This window comes from Lissotriton vulgaris, chromosome 4_1 (genome assembly GCF_964263255.1).
Source record: "Lissotriton vulgaris chromosome 4_1, aLisVul1.2, whole genome shotgun sequence".
NCBI lineage: Eukaryota > Metazoa > Chordata > Amphibia > Caudata > Salamandridae > Lissotriton > Lissotriton vulgaris.
Window position 1 is genome coordinate 1,470,209,670 of NC_141691.1, and position 21,897 is coordinate 1,470,231,566.

General features: G+C 46.1%; 1 protein-coding gene across 1 annotated transcript in view; it reads right to left on the minus strand.

The window, feature by feature from the left end:
* Window positions 1–21,897, minus strand: part of LOC147724127 (ethanolaminephosphotransferase 1-like) — a 509,957-nt gene that overhangs the window by 157,666 nt on the left and 330,394 nt on the right. The gene's annotated exons all lie outside the window — the stretch shown is intronic.

Below are 21,897 nucleotides of genomic sequence, written 5' to 3' on the forward strand. Positions count from 1 at the left end.
CCTTGCCGTATTTGGACTGCATTGGCTATGACTGAATATGGATATGATTCTTATGCCTTTATAAGGATATGATTTGTTATAACCACATAAGGGTATGAATCGGGAATATTTAATTAGGGTCCTAGATACGTTCACAACAAGATTACTCTGGCGCACTTGAAATTCTGCCCAGGCCTAGGATTGGCAATGTCAAGAGAGATGCTACTTGGTCTCCTCTATGAGAAAAGATTTGCAGTCCAATTGCCCATACTTTAAGAAGCCAAGTTTAGACAAATGTGCTCAGAGTAGACCATATGCCAAACAGTGCTTAATTTGAGCCGATGGTTTCCAGTGCTTGGCACCAACACTTAATTGTCAACACTAGCACATGTGGCAATCTGCCACATGGTGGCACTGTTTGTTTGATTTAGAGATGAACACATCAGTTTTTTTCTTAATTCAATATACATTAAATCTGACTAATACCTGCTTCCCAAATTGTTTCTATAGTTTTGGTGGCCTGGAACTGTCTGAAATGTCACACTTGTAGGAGTGTGATACAATTTAGGGTCCAATTACGATGTGGTCTGAAATGGCTCCGACCGTTCAGACCACATCATAATCGGCTGTTCGGTTTCCTTTCCGACTGACCCATTTTGATGGGGTTGGTCGGAAGGGAACCCAAATTGGATTTCCCAAATGGCCTCCCACGGGCTTGGAGAGCATCTCTGCCATTCGGAAAGACTTCAGTAATCCCTCGGCTGTCTCTTTCCGGCCAAGGGATTACGATGGCAGATTTACATAGCCTTTATGTGTCGGCCTTTTCGACACAGAAAGGCTGTGGGAATCTGACTTTGGGGGCCCCCAGCAGGGCCCTCATGTGGCAAGGCCGCTGAATGGCAGCCATTTAATCCCTGCAACCTGTGGCAAGGCACCTTAAGGTGCCTGCCTCGGGGTGCAGGGATGAACGACACCTGTTCTCTTTACAATAAGAGCATGCATTCCGTTCGGAATGGATGCTCCCATTGTAAAGTATGGGAATGTGACCGAACACTGTTCTGTCGCATCTTAATTGCAGGATTGGGACCGACAACAGAAGGTCGTTAGGTCCTACTTCCCAGACGATATCAGACGGATCGTAATCGGGCCCTTAGTTGTTTTGGTACTGGTACTGTCATTGGCAGTGCTGGCATGGGCAATGTGTGGTTCAAGCTGCAGTGGCCACCTGACGAGGGCTCTGGCACTTATGTATTTTTACAAATTAAGTACTGATGCCCAGATCTATGAGTCAACCACTGAGAATGAGAAAGGGCTCATGCCTCAAATGGGGTTGCCCTCTTATTTCTGTGCCTAAAACCAGACATTTTTACCGATCCCCAATGCTAATAATTCATTTTACGAAGGGGCGAAACAGTTTCAAAAGCAATGTTCACCCATTTGAGCATCCCATGTCCATCTCCTCAATAAAAAGGGATTTCCTGTACATTTACAAAACCTCACAGATGATAGACCCAGATTTTAAATGGATGCGACTGGATGCCACTAATAACAGAGGTACCTAAATCAATTACACTGTATGATTAATTTATATACACCAACTCAGGACAAAAGATGGAGGCATCTGTTCCAATTAGGAGAAGTTCTAATTGCTGAAAACTATGACTACTGAATCGCCTGTCCGGACATAATTACAAAACGAACTATAATGGAACACAGTAAGTGCACATCAGATGCACACCACGTGCAGCAAACAGGGCAGATGATACCGATTAAACAGCCTTTGAAAAGAAGGCTAAGTCCATCAGAGAAAAAGAGATTTATAGCTACAAGGAAACATGAAGGTTGCTGTCGGGCAACCAAAACAAAAACCAAAAAAAAATGTACTCTAATTCTTTTCATAGCCAAACACCGGTCCTCATATCGGCCAATTGAGGCCAGATCCGAGTTCCAGCCGGACTCGTAATGAGCGGACTCGTAATGAGCCCAAAAGAAGGATTTCATTTTTCGTGTATCATATTGTTATGAAACCCTTAAAGAAACTGGGAAACGCAGAGGCCAGGGGCTTATAATTTAATCGAAGTTGTGTATTATGTTACACGGCAACGGAGTATCTTCCACTTGTGCAGCAGGTGCAGTGGCACCGGGGCCCACTGAACTCTGATTATTGCTGAATTAAAAATTCAAAAAGCAACATGGGGGAGGGCATTTCCTTCTTTGCACTAGGGCCCATGAGCCACTGGCTATGCTACCGTTGCACACACTAGTGTAATGAAACGAGCCCCCCCTGCAAACTACATGAAGGGCCCCCAATCTAGACTCAGTCAAGAGCAGTCATGCCATGGTACTGTGCTGAGGCGGCCCCCTAGAGCTTGGGCCCCCTGCACTGCAGGGACTGCTGGGGCCTTTGTTAAGCAACTGGTTACATGGTCTATATGTTATGCATGTTGTATGTAACACAGCATTCACTAATTACTTGGGGGCTTATTTACAAGCCCCTTGCGCCACTTTTGCGTCATTTTCAACATGGAAAAAGTGACCTACGGGTGGCGCAAGGGGCTTGTAAATATGCCCTTGGTCTTTTGATGGGCAGGCAGACTTAGGTCTCTGATTGGTGGGTTTCTCCCGGCTCAAGTCACTATTGCTGTAATGGTTTGAGGATTTGAGGGTTTTTGAAAGCCCTGAGTGGATGAAAGACGTTACGACGCATACTTTTACCACGCATGCCTTTACAACGCAGTATTTACAACGAATACCTTTACAACGCAAAGTGCTTTGGGGTGCTGGATAGTGAATAGTTTAATTTACTATTCCAACTCCAGTCCCCGTGGACACTAGGGAAGGTGTTGGATAGTAAATTAAACTTATTCCCTATCCTAGAGCTACCCCCAGCGCAATGCGTTGTAATGGTTTTCGTTGTAAATACTGCGCTATAAAGGCACTGCGTTGTAAAAGTTGCGTCGTAAAGGATGTTTCCCGCCCTGAGTAGCGCTAGGACGCCGCAGGGAAGGTACCGCGCTTTATAAATCTTCTTTTCATTTAATTTCCTTTCAAATGTAGGAATGTATAGCTTGCAATCTGAATGTAGGCTATAACGAGCTCTTTCTGTAGGGTGTTCTGCAGTGAGGGGTGGAGTGAGGGGGGATTCAGTCTTACAGACGGGTAAGTAAGATTCAAAGATATTTTTTTCAATCCTCATAAAGATTCATGGAAACCTTCCCATCGTGCAAAGTTTTCCACCTCAGCATAGCCGCATGAAAATTTTCACCTATAAGAATTGAGGACCGAGCATTAAGCTTTCAGTGCCCTGTTTCTAATGAGGTGCAGGTGCAGTCCATGGTCCTACTGTTGTTACAGCTTGCCTTATCTGGACACCTGTTACTCCCTGTCCCATAGCCCAGTTTCAAAGTCTCCGAGGGGCATATTATTATTAAGGAGGGCGATAAGAGATTATCTCCGCTTTAGCGGCCGTTTTCGGCCGCTAAGCGGCGATAATTCTATCGCCCTATTAGCAAGCAGTTAGCAGTTAGTGACAGCTTGTAGACAATAGCGAGCGGTTTGGGGCCCGCTCTGCATGTCAGCGATATTTATCGCTAATGACATGCAAAGTGGGCGTACCCAACCTGTTAGCGACTAAAAACAATCGCTAACATCGCTATCGCCTATTATCAACGCAGGCGTGGCAATGGAAATATTTGCGCTATGCGCGAATATTTCCAAAAGCTAACACCTGCTCAGACCAGTTCTTAGCCATTATATCCAATGGGAGGTGGATATTATGGCTAAGACCCTATTGGCGTTAATGCATGAATATCGCTGTATTCTCAGCGATATTCACGCATTTCGCCGCTATCGCCGGATATTTTATCGCTTTAGAGATAAACGTTGCTAATAGCACGTTATCGCTGCGATAATATCTGGCAATGCTTGGCGATAAAAAAAACTGGCTAAGTCCATTTAGCGATAAATATCGCTAGTTGTTGGTAATATGCCCCCATGCTCTCGTAGAGATGTCCTCTCTAACATTCACAATTTCCTATCATCTTAGATCTTCTCGGCCTCTCTGTCTCTCAAGACTCTTTGCCCAAAGGCTTCTTGCTCCAAGATCTTAGAGTTAGATATGTTTTTTAAAAAAATCATATTGTTTTTCGAAAAAGACAGTCCAACAGTTTGCCACGTCAAGAAAGTGCATACATTAGTGTGGTCGAGTTACAGTAATGTAATGTAATGTAATGTATGTGTCTTGTAAAGCGCACTGCTGCCCTGAGGCGTCGTGGCGCTGTAGACCGCTGGGGAACCCGTCCTGGCTATCCCTGTGAGATGGTCCCTACTGGGTATCTCCAAGGTGAAACCAGGCATCCCCGGCGAATGTGGGGGGCCGTTGTAGAGATGAGGCAAGCTAATGCCCAGAGTTGCCGAGTGTGATCCCTGGTTAGAGTAGGCACGAAGCGAGAATTATCGAGTCCGCTGACCCTGGTCCACGACCCTGCCGCGTCGGGAATTGAACCCTGTCCCGGGCCGTTCTCTGCTTCCGGGTCTGCCGCGTCTAACCAGTGAGCCACACCACTTCACTCCACAGTAAAGAACAACCAGTGCTGACGACGTTTCCCATGCAAACTACAGGTTAATGTCTATCTTACGTTATGAAATGGTTAGGAAACATTGCAAACTATAGTGCATATTTCTGGAAGCAAGAGGGATCATGGTAGAGGGAGCACTCGGTCTGCCACATGGATCCCACGTGTTGCATATTTGCCACACAACTAGCCCACCCCTCTGGTCTTAAAGGGTTGCTGCCCTGTTTCCGGGTGCCTTGGTTGCCCTCAATGGGTAAGTCAACACTGGCCAGGTAAGTTTGCAATGGTGTCCACATATTTTTGAGTCTACTTGCCGTAGGGTGTGGAATAGTAAATCTCCAGATATTAGCTGCAATAAATGACGTCATCCAGCCACGCTTTAATAGTGGAAGCTCTGCTTCGCCCCTAGACACAGGCTACTCTTCTTCTTTGGATCTGGGTAACCAGGTTCGAGTCTCTGCATCGGCTCGACATCCTGTGACTCTGGGCAAATCACTTAATCTCCCTGTGCCTACAAAAATGAATATGTAACTGGTACTCATGTAAAGCGCTCAAATACCTTCGGGTCGAATTTGTGCTTTATAAAACTAGAAAAACAAAATACATGGATGTGAAGCATTGCCCGTTCAATGGTATCTAAATGGTGAAACACAGAAGGGTAAAGCTAGGTGAAAGTGTTATGTTTACTTTCGTCATGGCAGAAATGTGCTCGAAACTTTTACCCGAAAAGTTCTCAATCCTAGGGCAGCACCATATATAAAAGGTGTATAAAGTCAGCACTGGGTGCCCAGCATCGCCTACAACTTGCATCAGATGATAGTTTAGCTTTGAAGGGCTTATGGTGTGTGATATGTTTGGAGTAAGAATCTGAGTCAGATTTAGCCTGCCATTGGGGTCAATGTGCCCGTCTGGCTACATCAATAATGCCTCTCTTTAGCCGATATGTTGCATCACAAATCTGTCTTCCAGCACACCCTAGTCCCAGATATCAAGCCTCCATCTGCATGGCAGTATAGCCTGCTGACTAAGTGTTTGCATGAAGGAAGAGCATTGACTAAGGATAGGGTCTTCCAGTGCTTTGGTTCATGAGGGAAGGATAGGTAGCTCACTTTACATAATGCACAGAGCCTAAAATACATAAAGGTGTCTAGTGCGTTAGAGTCTACTTCAGCTGCAACGCTAGCGTGTTCGACGAATTTGCCTTCCGGAACTAGATCCCCCGAATCTGGTCAGCCCCCAGCTTTTTATTCTGCGAAGAGGTGACTTTTCAAGTGTAAGTTGACTAATAGGGTAGTTGAGCAATTATTGATGTGAGGCCTATAGGGCTGCGAATGATAGTCGTTTTCCTAACACCATCCCAGGCCAGTTGTGTATTGGCCACTGAATAGATTTTTGTACGGCTATGACGGGTAACCTGACCCACCATAGTGTCCATGGGGAAGGGGTATGCAGCATCCCATACAACAGTCAACAGATCCATGCAGTACCGGCTCCTCCGCTAAGAGCGTCGCCCCACTGCTGCAAAGCAGTGAAAGAAAGAACAAATAACTCGAGGTTACTATCATTGTATTTGTTCCTTCTGCGCTGCTTTTCAGGGCAGGAGGAGCTGCTCTGCTTGCAGAGCAGGGGAGGAGTGGTTTCTCCACTCCAAGTGTGCAATGACTGTTTGGCCGGCCTCTCGGCCTGGTCAAACAGTCATGCGCACTTTGCATGTTCTCCATACAGGCTGCATTACAGCCTGCATGGAGAACATGCCCAGTCCCCCATTCCCTGTCTGAGCACCGATCAATTGTGCTCAAACCAATCACAACTCTGCATTGCAGCATTATGATTGGTTTGGGGGAGGGTGCCTGGATGCTTCCTATTCCAGAGAGACTGAGACAATGTGATTGAGAGCGGGGACAGTGCCGAGGAGGTACGTTTTTTAAATATATTTTTTTACATCCCACGGCCCTCCCTGCAACCGCCGAACCGTGCCGGCCACTACTGGAGCCATATATGGTGGGGGTGCAGCCAGCAATACTCAAAATGTGCTTGTGTGCACTTGTGATTATTTCAAAGTCAGGAGCTGCTACATCCCCCTGCTTGTGTAGTAGTGTCCACCTGCCCCGCAAGAGTAATAATGGGTCCTCAAAGTTTTGAAGAAGTGTTTGTTTAGGGAAACATGAATGTTATATAATAGGTCCAGTAATTTGGTCAGAGTCGCCGTTTTCATTAGGGCAACTCTGCCAATTAGGGAATTGAAAAGGCGAATCCATATATTTATTTGGTCTTCAATTTTAGCCATCGCAGCCCCGCAGTTTTCTGAAGTCACTGTGGTTTGTCACAACTAATCCAGATACCGAGATATTTAAAGGCTGACTGCCACCAAGGTGGTGGAAAATATAGAGCACAGAATTGTTCCTGGGGTCAGAGAAAAGATAGTTGATTAATTCCAATTGGTTGAGATACCCAAGAGTGTCTTAAAGAGGGTGAACTCTCTAGTGAATGGGCTGTGGTTTTGAGCTGGATTGCACATATGTAGGGTGATGTCATCTGCATATAAGGAAATTGTAAAGTTTCAGGATGTACATTTTAGGCCTCTATTGGAATGAAGTTTCCGAATGGTACAGAATAATGGTTCTGCAAACAGGGAGGAGAGTAGGGGAGAGAGCAGACATCCATGTCAGTTGCCCCTACAAATGCTGATGAGTTCTGAAATCTGATACTGAGGGTTGTGAAAAGTACAACAAATGGATCCAGGGTAGGAAACTCACAAGAAGACCCATCCTGCTCAGTATGGACAATTACAACTCCCATTCAAGGGAATCAAAGCAGTGGCGTAGCTAGTCCTTTGGCCACCTGTGGCGATCCCTATGTTTGTTGCCCTGCGACAGCCGCAGGTAAGAGTGGATGGGGGGTTGCTGGTGGTCTCCGCATTTGCCACCCGTGATAGCGGGTAAGTAAGGGGGGGGGGCACCCCGCACCTCTCTTGCTACGCCACTGAATCAAAGGTCTTGGTGGTATCTAAGAAGACAACCACTGCTTCAAAATCAGGATTTAGTTTGTAAATCAAGGAGAAGAAGGAGCACAGGTTATAAATGGTTGCAATGCCCGTAATAAACCCGGCCTGATTCAACAGTACCAATTCTGGCAGCATCAACATCAGCCTTTTTGCTAGTACCTTCAAGAGTATTACTGCATCTATTTAATGAGGGAGAGCAGCGTGTAAGAGTCACATTGTGTTGAGGGTTTGCCTGGCTTCACTTCAATTATCTTATAAGTATTATCTCCGAAAGCAAGGGAGGGAGAATGCCAGACGACAAATCCTAATCAAACATCTACAACAATCTGGGAGCAAGCCGGGTAGAAAACGCATCTTCTCCTAGGAGTCCATCATTACGCGGCACTTTAAATATAGGCATGCTGAAAATAACCGCAGTTATTTCCTCTAAAGGATAGGTACAATGAAAAACTGTTGCTGTGCATTACCTGGTCAGGCAAGGGCAAGGAGGTCAAAATATGTGAGGTAATCACCAGTGTATGGGGACACCTTGGATGTATACTGTTTAGAGTATTGTGCTGTAAATTCAGATAGTAACTGATCTGCGTCATGCAGCATTTCGCCGTTGGAACTCTCTATTTGTACCATGCCCTGTGCTGCCCAGGGGCAGAGTCTGAGTCCAACAAGAGTCCTACCTGCCTGTCCCCCTCCCCCTAGACTGGTGCTGTGATACTTTACTTCCTGCTCAGCCGCCTCATTAAATATAATAAGCATGTTCTGACGTCAGCTAGTGTTTGTGTACTGCCATGTTGCATGCACTACACTGCATGTGCATGTATTTCTCACTCCAATCTGTCAATACGCGCTCGGAGGGCCCTACGCACACCATGGTGCTTGGCAATACACATTCCACAAATGTAAATCTTGAAGGCCTTCCAAAGAGTGCCCTCTGAGCTTATCAATGCTTACCAATGTTTCATTAAGTAGGAAATAGTTTACAATCTCAGCTCTAACCCCCTCCCTGAAGACCTGACACACAGCAGCACAGCAAGCCTTCCTGCTGCACTGCCTTGCATCAAAATAAAATGCAGGAATGCACCATATCTGCAAGATATAGCGCTTTCCTGTCCTTCTCTCTTGCGCCAGTGCACAAACAGCAGCCTTACACCAACGCAGACACCCTTGTGTCATGTTGCAACTTAAGTAGTAAGTTCATTCTGTGAATCCTGAAAGTAGTAAGTTCACTCTGTGAATACCAAATAGTAGTAAGTTTAGGATTTAGTCTTAAGTTCATTCTGTGAATCGGGACCATAATAACCAATTCCCAAACAGGAAACAACAAACAAATAACAGAAACAGCAGCACATCTCAGTAGGTACTCTAAGGGCCTACTACAAGGAGAGTTCAGGAGTTGCCAACTGATACCCCCTGCATAGGTGGTGGTCACAGGGAAAGGATATTTTGAGTGCTCACAATGGAAATTCATGTGTCTACATAGGTGGAGTTTATCTTAACTGTATGAAGTGAACCCATGCTGCTATACCAGCATGCTTTATGGGTAGTAACAAGACCTTTTGTAGACCATAAGGGATATATGCCACAGTCACCACTGTTAAGAGAAAAAACATCCAAAACTGAACTTGGGGTTGTCCCATGGGGGTTGGGGAAAGTTAATAGAGTCAATAGACATGGAGTATCATCTTCCCTCCCCTCAGGGTTGCACTCTTCACTGGAGCAGAGTTGCATATCACTGGAGACTCAGGGCCCAAGGGCCAGTAACCCAAACAACCAAGACCGCCGTGAATGTTACTTACCATAGTGACATATCACTAAACACCTCGTCATGCTTGAGCCACAAGAGGAGCCCACAGTCCAAGCCAACACAAGGGGCTTGCTTTGATGGGTGATTTTCAAACGTTTCACATTTTCTCACTCTATGATGACTTTATTTCAGGTTAAGGAAAGGTGAGCCATCGCAACTGTTCACAAGTCTGGGACGATGACAGCTCCCCATCAGCTTTCAGTTTCATTGTGATCAGGGACCCATGAGCACAGTCATTTGTATGCAATTTTGCAGTAAGGGTGAAGCATCAAAACGGAATCCGGGTCAAAGAAAAACATAGCCAATCACCATGAACCTTCAATATGAACCGGACTCAGTGGCGCCCCAGTGACTGAACAAAGGAAAAATAAAAAGATAAAACTATTGTCATTATAGTTTTAGATTTCCTATTACATCAGTGGCTCTCAGGGTGGGGCGGGGCTGGCCAGATCAGGAGGAGGAGTGGTTTACACTCCCTAAGTGTGCACGACTTTGGGCCAGCCAAACAGTCCTGCGCACTTTGTATCTTCCCCACCAGGCTGCATTACACAGACTAGTGAGGAACATGCAAAGCCTCCATTCTCCGTCTGAGCGCGGAACCACAGCGCTCAGACCAATCAGTTCATTGCAGCATGGTGATTGGCTCAAGGGAGCTCGGGCGCTTCCTGCTGCCGGCCGGGACTGCAGGAAGAGAAGGAAGATGACCGAGGACGGAAGAGAGGCAGCGTCTAGCTGCTACAGGTAAGTGTTTTTTTTTCCCATAGTCTCTCCCTGCTCCCGCCTTACCACCCCGGTGTGGTATCAGCCGCTACTGGAACCTGTGCAGTGATTTGTCAGGCTGTGGGAGCTTTCATCTCCGCGCTGCCTGTCATATATTGTGTGGAAGTTGACCTTCTTTCGGTGTAATAAATGCATTGTAAAATGAACTTGGTTTGTGTTTGCAGTGTCCTCCATCTTGTATCAATGTCACAATATATACCACGTGATGACTACTGCTGTCTCGTTCTAAATAAAGAATTGTGTGAATCACACGAGTAACCAGAGAATGTTCCCAGAGACTTTCCGTCCCCGAACTGGGCCAAGGACATTTCAACGGTCCCAGGCTAACGATATACAATGCATCAATCAGACTGCTCGAATAAACTGTGCGAACACATCCAAACCCGATGTATTATTACCATGAGAGAAGTTTCTAATGTATTCTGAAGACAAATGTTTCTTCTTGCTCATTCCCTATTGGTGCGTACCCTGAGAACCATGCACTCATGTCTTTGTTAGATGTCCTATAAAAGGATGCGTAGAATTCTATGTACAGGAGACACTTTCCCCCATCTTTAGAAGGAAAATCTATGCTGGATTTTACTTAGAACTGCATTGAGTTCTTTGTATTTATGATTTTTACACTTTGCTGCTACAATTCACCGATGGCCTGTTCTATGTAAACTGCCAATTAATTCTTTATATAAAAATTCGAAATGACATTCCAGCGCTCCATCTGAGAACAGGGAGCTGGATTTTCTCTCCAACCAGCTCTCAGACACAGTGCAGCTGGGAGAACACAAAGTGCAAATGACTGAATGGGCAAGCATGAGAAACGGTCAACCCGTCATGCACAGTTTAATCCACAGCAGCAGAAGCCTTGTCACCCATGACTAGGTGTAATGTGCTGTGTGGTAGGACAACACCTCTTCAAAAGACTGAATAAAAAAACACACATGCGGGACAGGCAAGCTTAAAGCAATGAACATAAAGGCCGAGTGTGGGTGTGGCATCTCACAGGGGGTAAGGCTGTGCTCCTACGCCCCTTAGGATAAGCCGCCCCTAGTGTTGTGGGGATTATCTGGTGAGTGATCATATGAGTAGTTAGTTGAGGGATGTTGTTGACTGTTTTGACAAGTTACAGAAAAGTATGGGTTGGGTGGTATAGTGTCGAATGAATGTACTGTGTAAAGTGGACAGTGTCACAAGTGGTGATGAAGGTTGTCTTGAGACGGGGATTTAATGAGATATGAAGTTGTGTGGCTGAGTGTGCTACAAAACGAAATTTAGAGTTTGGTGGGAAGTGTACCCATCACAAACGTGACAGAAACCCAGTCTACTTTATTCCAAGGGTCAAGGAATATAATGGACTTGTTAAAGTGCAGATGGGGAATCCATTATGTTTCTAATGGAGTAACCGGTCAAGTAATTGTCCAGTATGAAGAGGTCTGGGGAGCTTTGTTAGGCCTAACGCTGTCATATGTGCAGTATGCCATCATTATGTTATTGTGAGGTGTAGTATGGTGTCGTGAGATGTGGTGTGGTGTTGTGAAATGTGTTATGGTCTGGTAGGATGGCATGGAGTGTACGAGTAGGAGGGTGATGTGACATTGGTATGGTATGGAATGCTATGCAAAACAGTGATATTCTGTGGCAGTGTGTTTTGTGTTACAGGAGTAGTGTAATGATGGTTGTGAGATGAAATTCCAAATGTAGGGTGTGACATGAAGAGGAGCAGTGTGATGAGCTTGTTATTATTATTATTATTATTTATACATCTTGTAAAGCGCTTTGTTACACTAGCAAGTGTGTCCCCGCGCTGGCTGCTTAGCATCCGTTTTACTTATGTACTTATGTCCAGGCTTGAGTGGGGGGGATGTTTTCTTTCTTGCACTATGCTTTTGGGGAACAGGACCGTTTTGAGCTCTTTCCGGAAGATGAGCTCTGATGTTTCCAGTCGCAGCCTCTTTGGCAGTTTGTTCCACTGCGTGGCGGTCAGGACTCTAAAAGATCGTCCACCCATTCTCACTCTTTTAAACTTTGGGACCTGAACCTGCCCAGTACCACAAGATCTTAACTGGCGGGTGGTTCGTACCGATTAAGGAGGCTTTGCAGGTACCTAGGACCTTTTCCATGGAGGATGCGGTGCCCTACACAAAGGGCCTTGAAAGTCACCCACTCCCTAATCGGGAGCCAGTGTAGGGTCCTCAGTGCTTTTTTTGCTGACACTCTTCTAGGTAGCTGTAGGATCAGACGGGCAGCTGCATTTTGTATGCATTTTAGTCTCTGGAAGCATTTTGTACTGGCACCTAGATATAGGACATAGAGTGCTGTATATTGTCATGCGTTGTAATGCTGTTTGAGAGCATGGGCGAATATTTAGCATTGTGTGCCCTGATAGGGTGTGATCCTTCAGCTAATGATCAGGTTGAACAGAGTAACAAGTAGCATTGTGGACTGTCTTTCAGTGAAGCCTGTTGTTATGTTATATAAAGCTTATTAAGCGTTCGAATGCCGATAAGAAGCAGCTTTGAACTTCCGGGGCTACTTTTTTGCAGCCGAACTCCAATGGGCAACCTACTTGATGGAAGGGCATCATCTGACTGAAACTGCACTGTCTGATGAACAGGTCCACAATAGCGATCTCTATAGTATATTTTTCCCGGGCACTACAGTTTCTAGGAGGCTGCCAACATTAGTGCTGACGGTGGCCACGACACTACAGCGCTGTCTGCAATACACAAACTCAACGCCCCATACACACTGGCGTTGCCGCTGAAGGGCCTATCTACCATCAGTGGCCCGTTGTCAGCCAAAAAGTTAACTCATTGGGAAGCAGTGAGAATCGACACTGTGAGCGACTTGTACATTGATGGCGCCCCCGCAGACTTCTAGACACTAGTTGACGAACGGATGCTGGGAGGAGACCAGTTCCTACTGAATGAAGCCCTGTGCCCATGCTGTCCTACATACAATGTACATAATGAAGGATAGGTACCGATTAATAAAGTGGCGATATAATGCTATCCTAGAACATACAGGAGAATCGCTCCAGCCCCTCAAGGTACAATGAGAGGAAGGCTCACACTAAACCTACAATGAAACAGAATAGCGCCGAGTCCTGGAATACCCCTGGAAGGTAACCAGATGCCGCTTTCAAAATACACCATTTAACATATTGCATAGAGACTACCTAACACCCCATAGGCTGCGTAAGACATTCTTCAATGTAGCTGCGGCCTTCCCTAGAAGTCCAGCAAACCAGCCGTCCTCAACTACATCATATAGCCATGCCACACCACAAGATATAGCCATGCCGGGAATGACACAGTATTTGGGACGAAGTTAGTATTTGCATAGCCACAATCACTGCTAGGTCACGCCTTGATACCTTCAAGGCCTGATTGCTAGGTATTTCTCCTTGGCCAAAAAACACAAAGGTCGTCACAAAATTCACTGACCAGGCCCTCGTCTTGGTCAGTGAACGGTGATCACCATGAGATGGAAATCCACTCACCCCCAGGTTGCGAATATTTGGCGCAGGGACTTGGAATACTGGGCTGCAGCTGAAGGATTGCTGTTCACAATCCTACTGATTGACTGTCTTTAAAGAAATTCCAAGCACTATACTTATACACTGAATGTTCAGTTATTTTTCAAAGCAACACATTCCCCTTTGCCTATTATAAACTGTGAAACTCACTACTTGGGGAGAGGTGTGGCGCCGCGCCCAGGGCGACTGACGCTGGAATCTGGGGTTCACGGTCAATCCCCGGTGCCGGCGGCAAATCAGCCCAGCACCATGTGACTCTCCTAACAATAGCTTGCTTAATTTTCCAGACGGTCCCCAGCGCCTGGAGACCCTTACGGGTGATTGTTCGCGCTTTACAAATGTGGATTATTATTATTATTATTACTACTTGCCGCCCTACTCATTGCACCACCACCCTCTCATCTCAGGCTCAAGAAGGTCCTAAACCCCACCTCCTGCATGGACAAACGTCTTGTATTTGTTGGAATTCAATGAACCTATATCTGCCTCATTCTTTTCCTTTCGTTTGCAAGGTAAGACAGTACCCTGCCTTGTTCATTGCACATACGGATGAACAAGCAGCACTGAACTACAGGGCCTTGTCCCAGTATAATAACCAGAAAGTTGTGGATATGGGCCCCACCTGGTGGGATTTTTGTGAGAGTGATCTAGTTTGAGTCTTCTATTGTGAAGTTTTATGTGCCAGGTATTTACAATGCAGCTGTACAGGATTTATATCTGTGTTTATAGAGAAGAAGTGTTCCCTAATTCCTTTCACCAAGTACTGTGCTAACTCTCTTTTGAATGCGCTAGGGATGAGGCCCCATTTCATACCCAGTTTACATCAGTGCCCCTCCCCCTATCTGCTGTAGTAAGAGAGTATATCATCGCCCTGGGAGACAAACGTTGTTTCAGAACCTCAGCAGCTTTTGTAGCATGTTTTCAGGCAGATTGTACTAGGATTTTCATCATAAGGGTCGGACCAGGACAGAAAATAGGCCTGGGCACCAAAATAAAAGGGGTCCTCATTATCGAACCACATAGCAAAAAGCATGTCCGCGTTTGCAAATCGGGGTAGTTTTGAACTTCTAAAGACACGCTGTATGGCTATTTTGCACAGTACAGGAGGCTGCATGCATTTGTATTTACTGCAGGCAATGTTTGTGGTAATATCAGGAAAATCAACAGTAAAAACCAGACCACTTGGACATAAAATGGGCCCACCCACACACTGATCCGTCATACCAGACCATCGGGCACGGCTTGATTGACTCATAAGCCAATCCGACCTAGCCCATCTTTAAAGACGAGAATGGTGCAAGGAATGGAAAATGACTATGTCAGGTGGTCTTCGGTCCAACTCTCACTATGGTGTCCAGATGGTAAAAAAAGTGACAGCACCCAGGTTTAACTATGCTCCAGGTATAATGCCACTTCCGGTACCCAAAAACACACTTTGAATGCTAAATCAAGGCATTAAAATCTATTAAAATCTTCATTTGGGCAGGCTGAAGCCCTAGACTCAAACCCTGTCATTTCATGCGGGCACCAGGGCGGGTGGTCACCAATTGCCAGACATATACCTATACTACCCGGCACACCATATATCACCATTTATATATTACTTAGTCGACAATGATGAATGACCAGCATGGTTGTCTATAGAATGATCTGCGGTGCAGGCCCTACCTGGCTTCGGGACCCTTGACAGTGACAAGGCCCTTCCATCCCACACATGTTCCCTCACATTGAAAGCAGTGTGGTCTACCTATAGAGATGTGTACCAATTGTTGGGCATGGATAGTTGTGTATACCCGAAGGCGCCACTATGGCCGAACGCAGACCTTAGAATAGGACATGCAGGTTTTAATTGGCCGCAATGGACGGGAATAGGGATTCATATGAAGGAGACATATGAAGAAAATATACTTAAGCCATTAGCACAGAATTGGCACTTAAGGGGTCGAATCACTGGCAGCTTCGCCAATTACTGCATTTCCTGAAAAGTAAACTCAGATATGACCAAGTACCACTCCGAGTCACCCCTTCAGACATTTTTCATGACATGGGGAACATCTAGAGGTACTTCACCAATATCTACCAGATCCCTATTGATTCACTCCATTCCAACAGCAATAGTCTTGAGACTAAGCTATTCTGGCAGACTAGGCTAAATGTGGAGTCGACAGATGAAGACTGGTCAGACCTTATGGACCATCACAACTGTGCTCTGAGGGAGGCCAGGCTGTAGTTTTCCTACTTCAATGTACTCCATGATTGGTACTGATCCAAGTATAAATTTAACAAAGGCTGTTTACTACTGATTGATTGTTGCTGATGATGCGTGGAACTGGAATGTGACCTTTGTCACATTCTATAGTACTGCACGTGATTGCTTCATTTCTGGACCACAGTGCGGATCCCATTAAAACAATTATAGCCTTTGTTATTTTGCCAAATCAGTGATGTATCAGACACCAACAAAGCCACCCCACACCAGAGGAGATGACGTCGGCCGCCCTGGTAGTAGCAAAAATATGCACCCTCGCACATTGGCACTGGGTGAAAACACCCACTCACCAAGAATGGTTGGCCAAACTTTGGCCACATAAAAGCGCACACCCACAAAAAACAAGAAAAACTTCCTATCTTTGAAAATGTTTCCATTCACATGGCACATGGATCTTTGAAAATCCACACCATACCTGTTTCATCACCACTCTCCCTAGAAATTAGAACATTAGCATCATTATTCAATGGCTATCCGCACACTGTGGGTTGGCAGGCCTCTCCCCGCATGGTCTTGTGGTAGTGCGCTTTTGCAAGTAGCCGCGAGACCAGAAGGTACACGTATGGAGGCATATCCAACACTACATCATGGATGTGTGAAACGGAGGACTTACTGGTGGGGTGAAATTAACGGGTGAGCCATAAAGTGATGTGTCTAGCTCAAATGAAGGCAAGACGCATTTTAATATTTATTTATTTATTTATTAAATTTGTAGAGCGCGCAAATGCCAAGGGGCGTCTCGGCACTACGAATGTGACAGAAAGATGAGAAAATTACTGAGTAAACAGCCAGGTCTTTATTTTTCTTCTGAATGCCAACAGGGTTTGGCCTGATCTGATCTCCTGCGGGAGAGAATTCCATAATTTAGCCACTGGGACCACAAAACGTCGGTCGCCCCAAGAGGAAGTTTTGGTCCTTGGCACTGACGAAAAGTATGCATTGGAGGATCAGAGGGGCGTGGATGGCTAGGGAATTTATTATGAACTGTGGACCTGACTTTCCAGAGGCTTTATAGGCAATACACAGTGCCTTAAATTTTTTTCGGTTAAGCACAGAGAGCCAGTGGTACCTTTTAATTATATGTGCAATGGGTCCGAAATTGGGGGTTACTGAGAGCATTCTGGCTGCTGCATTCTGCACAGATTGTAGTTTTTGAATGACCCTTTGTTGTGCATTGGCAAAGAGTCCGTTACAATAGTCCAAAGAGGACATCACCAACGCGGCAACCAGAGTTTTTTCTGAATTGGGAGGAAGGTAAGGAAGGATTTTTTTTATTATTCTGAGTTTATAAAAGGACGCAGATACTATTGCGTTTGCGTGAGGTGCGAAGGTCAATTTGTCATCAAAGATAACTCCCAGGTTCTTGACCTTAGAAACGGGGTTTGGTGGAGGGCCAAGATCAGACGGCCACCAGGTACTAGACCAGGTGGGAGAGAGCTTACCAAATATCATGATCTCCGTTTTATCGGAGTTACGTTTAAGACTATTGCTGGTCATCCAACTACTGATTGCCAGCATGCCTTTTTGGAAGCTGGCTGCCATCCTTTATCCATTATTCTTTATTGCAAGCACCAGCTGTGTGTCCGCATAGGATGTTAGGCCGATCCCATGTGCCTTGATGACTCTGGCTAAGTCCGATACGTAGATATTAAAAAGCGTCGGACTTAGGGATGAGCCCTGAGGGACACCACAGGGTAATGTCATCTGGGCAGAGTGTAGAGAAAGGTCCGATTGTAGAGAAAGGAGGACAGTAGGTCTCTAGCTTTGTCCTGGATGCCCACTGCAGTGACACAGTCGATCAGGATGTTGTGATCGACCGTGTCAAAAGCAGCGGAGAGGTCCAGCATGATGAGAATTGCCGTCCCTCCTTGGTCACGGATTGATCTTATTTCCTCAGACGCCTTGATCAGTGCATTCTCGGTGCTGTGACATTTACGAAATCCAAATTGGGTGTCGTCCAATCGATGTTAATCTTCTATGAACTTAGAGATTTGAGAGTTCATTAGTTTTTCGGCCACTTTGGCCAGGAAACGCAAACTGGAAATAGGCCTATCGTTTTTAGTGTCCTCGGGATCTAGGTAGGATTTTTTGAGGAGAGGTTTAAGTATGGTATTTTTCCAGATAGTCGGATATATACCGGTGATGGACATAGAGTTAAATATTTCAGTCAATACAGCGGCTATGATTTCAGTAACTGGGGCAAGAACAGCAGGAGGGCAAGGATTATTGGCTGAGCCAGATTTAATGGAGGTTATAGTATTAGTAACTTGGGCTATGCTAATTTTTTGAAATTGCACTAGGAGATGCTCTGGATTGTTTGCATTGGGGAGTTGAGCGGAGGGATTACTTTGACCAGGAAAGTTGGAGTAGATGTTGTTAATTTTGTCATAAAAATAGTCTGCTAGCGTATTACAGAATGCTTGTGAAGGTGTAGGTGTGGTTTGTGATGCTTGTTGTGATATCTTGGTTACTACTTGGAAAAGTTGTTTATTTGAATTTTTGGCCAGTTCGATCTGCACAGTAAAGTAAGTACTTTTCGCTTGAGTAATCATTCCTTTATATTTTGCTAGTTCGTTTTGATAAAGAAGTTTTTCTTCGTTTGTGTACGACTTTCTAAAGTGTCTTTCCTGATTTCTGCATTTTTGCTTTTGATCTCTAAGTGCATTAGTGAACCAAGGGGCCGATGGGGAACTTCGATTTTTGGATATAGATTTGATTGGTACTAGCTTGTTCATGGCGTTTGAGAGCCAGTTAGTAAAAGCCTTTATGGATATAATTGGGTCATCCGAGATCTCAGGTTGTGATGAGGACAGAAGCTCAGATAGTTTTTGATTGTCTAAATTTTTCCAAGCCCTAAATACATCTTTCCCATTCGTCGAAGTGTTACTGATCAGATTATTAGCAAGTAGTATATCAAATATTACTGCATGATGATCAGACCATGCTAAGGGTAACATTTCTTTTATAGAGATGTTTTTGAAATTAGAGAATATACCGTTCAAGGTATGACCGGCCTCATGAGTGCTGTCTAAGACCAGCCGTAGGAGGCCCAGCGAGACTAGATCTGATGATAGAGTTTTAGTATCCTTGTCATGTAAATTTTGTAGCCGAAAATTGAAATCTCCTAGAATTGTCAAGGTGTGCTCTACTGCTATGGACTCCAGTACATCATTAAATGTGGTTAGAAATTCCGTCCTGCTGCCCGGGGGTCGGTAGAGTAAGACGCCCTGAAAGCATTGGGAGAGGGGTCAGCACGATGGAAAAGTAGGTTGTTTCACAGGTTGTAAGCGGGACAGGGCGTGTAGTAATCGTAAAAATGCTGCGATAGATAATTGCTAACCCTTTTTTATCTACTCTATCCTGTCTTATGATGTTATAGCCCTCTGGGGTGGCCACTATCAAGTCTGGGTCAGATGAAGGGTTGGTCCACGTTTTAGTGATAAATAGAAGATCTAGTTTGTGGGTGGTGATTAAATCTGCAATCTCCTCTTAATTTTTGCCCAGAGAACAGGCATTTATGAGAGCAGCTGCTATGTTGGTTCTCTTTTTGTTGTTGGTATTGAGGAGAGTGTTGATTTTTAGCCTAGTGTCAGTGCCTGCTATAAAATGACAGTGAGTGCAGGCTTTTGTTAGTAGTTTGAGCGATCCATCTAATATCAGCTGGGTGCACAGATGGCTTGCTAGAAGGCGAAGTTCAGGGCCGGACTGGCTACCGGGCATTTTGGCATTCTGCAGAGCTGGGGGCTGATGTCACTGCAGTGGGGGCTAATTTCGTAGATGGAGACCTGCGTGTGCTTCAAATTCAACAATGCAAAACAAATTTCGTTTTGCACACGCAGGTCCCCATCAACAAATTCAGCCCCCAGCTCTGCAGAATGCCAAAATGCCCGGTAGCCAGTCCGGCCCTGGCGAAGTTGTAACAGTTCCCTGCCTGAATAACGTTTCATCGGGGCTGATCGCTGCAAACCAGGGGGTATGGCCCTGGGCCTGGTCCAGGCGTGGACGGGCTTGCCTTTGGCACGCGCCCGGCACCCCCGCTGCACACGTCCACTGCGTGCGTCCGCTGCACGTGCGTGGTCTCTGGGCACTATATGTTGGTGGTGTCGCCGAAAGCTGGAGCGCTGACCCCAGCATCCGCCGGAAGTGGTCTCAATCTCCCTGCAAGCTCTCCGAATAATCAGCACAAGCCGTGTCGGACCGGGGCTACGGGAGTATGAGCAGCTGGTAGAGGTGAGCATCAGCTATAGTGTGAGATAATGCGGTCTGGCAAAGTTAAAATTTAATTTAAGGCAAAGAAAATACTATTTAAAAGACCTGTACACGCAAGCAGCTAGCAGCGTCAAGGTTCGTTCAAAACTGCCGCGTCCGCTGCGCATGCGTGGTCTGTGGGCACTATATGCTGGTGGTGGTGGTGAGAGCTGGAGCACTAACCCCAGCATCCGCTGGAAGTGATGTCAATCTCCCTGCAAGCCCTCCGAACAATCGGCACAAGCCGTGTCGGACCGGGGTTACGGGAGTATGAGCAGCTGGTAGAGGTGAGCATCAGCTATAGTGTGAGATAATGCGGTCTGGCAAAGTTAAAATTCAATTTAAGGCAAAGAAATTACTATTTAAAAGACCTGTACACGCAAGCAGCTAGCAGTGTCAAGGTTCGTTCAAAACTGCCGCTTCCGGCGTGTATAGAGAATACATTAGACTATGGGCAAACGGTCATTAAGTGAAATTTGTTCTGGGGTGTGGGATGGATGGGGTGAAGTGAAGAATATTTGGACCAATAGTTATATCGCTGTGACAGTGCCATTAATCCATACTAATATTATAAAGAGACAGCCCAAACCTTTGAGACAGGTAATCTCAGGAACCACAGCACCAACCAAAACACCCAATACACCATTGGAAAGGACAGTTGCAGCAGATGGATATAGGCTATACAGCTGCCCACCATATACATTAGAAGGGTAAAAGAACCTTAGGGGTAAAGTAGTCCCTTGTGGGCGTGGGCGTTCTGCTAGGGGCGTTGTGCTGGGGGCGTGTGCATACAGCGATGGACGCGGAATTCCGAAAACGGCATTCCGAAAAACAGAGCCTTCACAGTACTTCATTGTGGGCGTGTGCGTTGTGCTAGGGGCGTGGCCATAGAGCGATGGGCGCGGCATTCGCGACGCATTACAACGGCATTCCGAAAAACAAAGCCTTCACAGTACTTCCTTGTGGGCATGTGCGTGGTGCTGGGGGCGTGGCCATACAGCGATGGGCGCGGCAATCACGCGGCATTCGTGCAAAATGGGATGGCAATCCTTGATGCGTTGTGTTGGGGGCGTGGCCATACAGCGATGGGCGCGGCATTCAAGCGGCATTCGGGAAAAATGGGGCGCAGCAATCCTGTAAAACAAGCGTTCACAGGACTCCGTTGTGGGCGTGTGCGGTCGTGTGCGTTGTGCGGTGCGTTCGCCGTTGACGCCATGTGGGTCTTCTAACTGGCAAGACAGCGGGCAAACACGTCGGCTGGAGCAGCCACACACCATAACATATTGCTACGGTGCTCAGGCGGGGGCTAAGGAGAGTCAGCGTACCAGCGGGATAAAAAAAAAAAATCGACTGCTATTTCACACACGCGCAGCGTCACGTGCACGTGACCACGCACTTAACTCTGAAGGGGCTGAGGAGAGTCAGCGTACCCGCGGGATACAAAAAAAACAACAGACTGCTCTTTCACACACAAGCAGCGTTGCGTGCACGCTGTCACGCACTGAACTCTCAGCATAAAGGACTTAACACCAGGCGCACAACATCAACCACGACGCTGTCGGGGACTGTCACACCAACAGACTCCACAGCACCCACAGGGTGCAAATGTTACCGCTGCTGAGGCACATATCACAAGGCCGGAGCCTCACACTGGCTGCACAAGTGGACGCCCATGTTGCACAGCAATGGACAAGTACCTTTACCCTATAT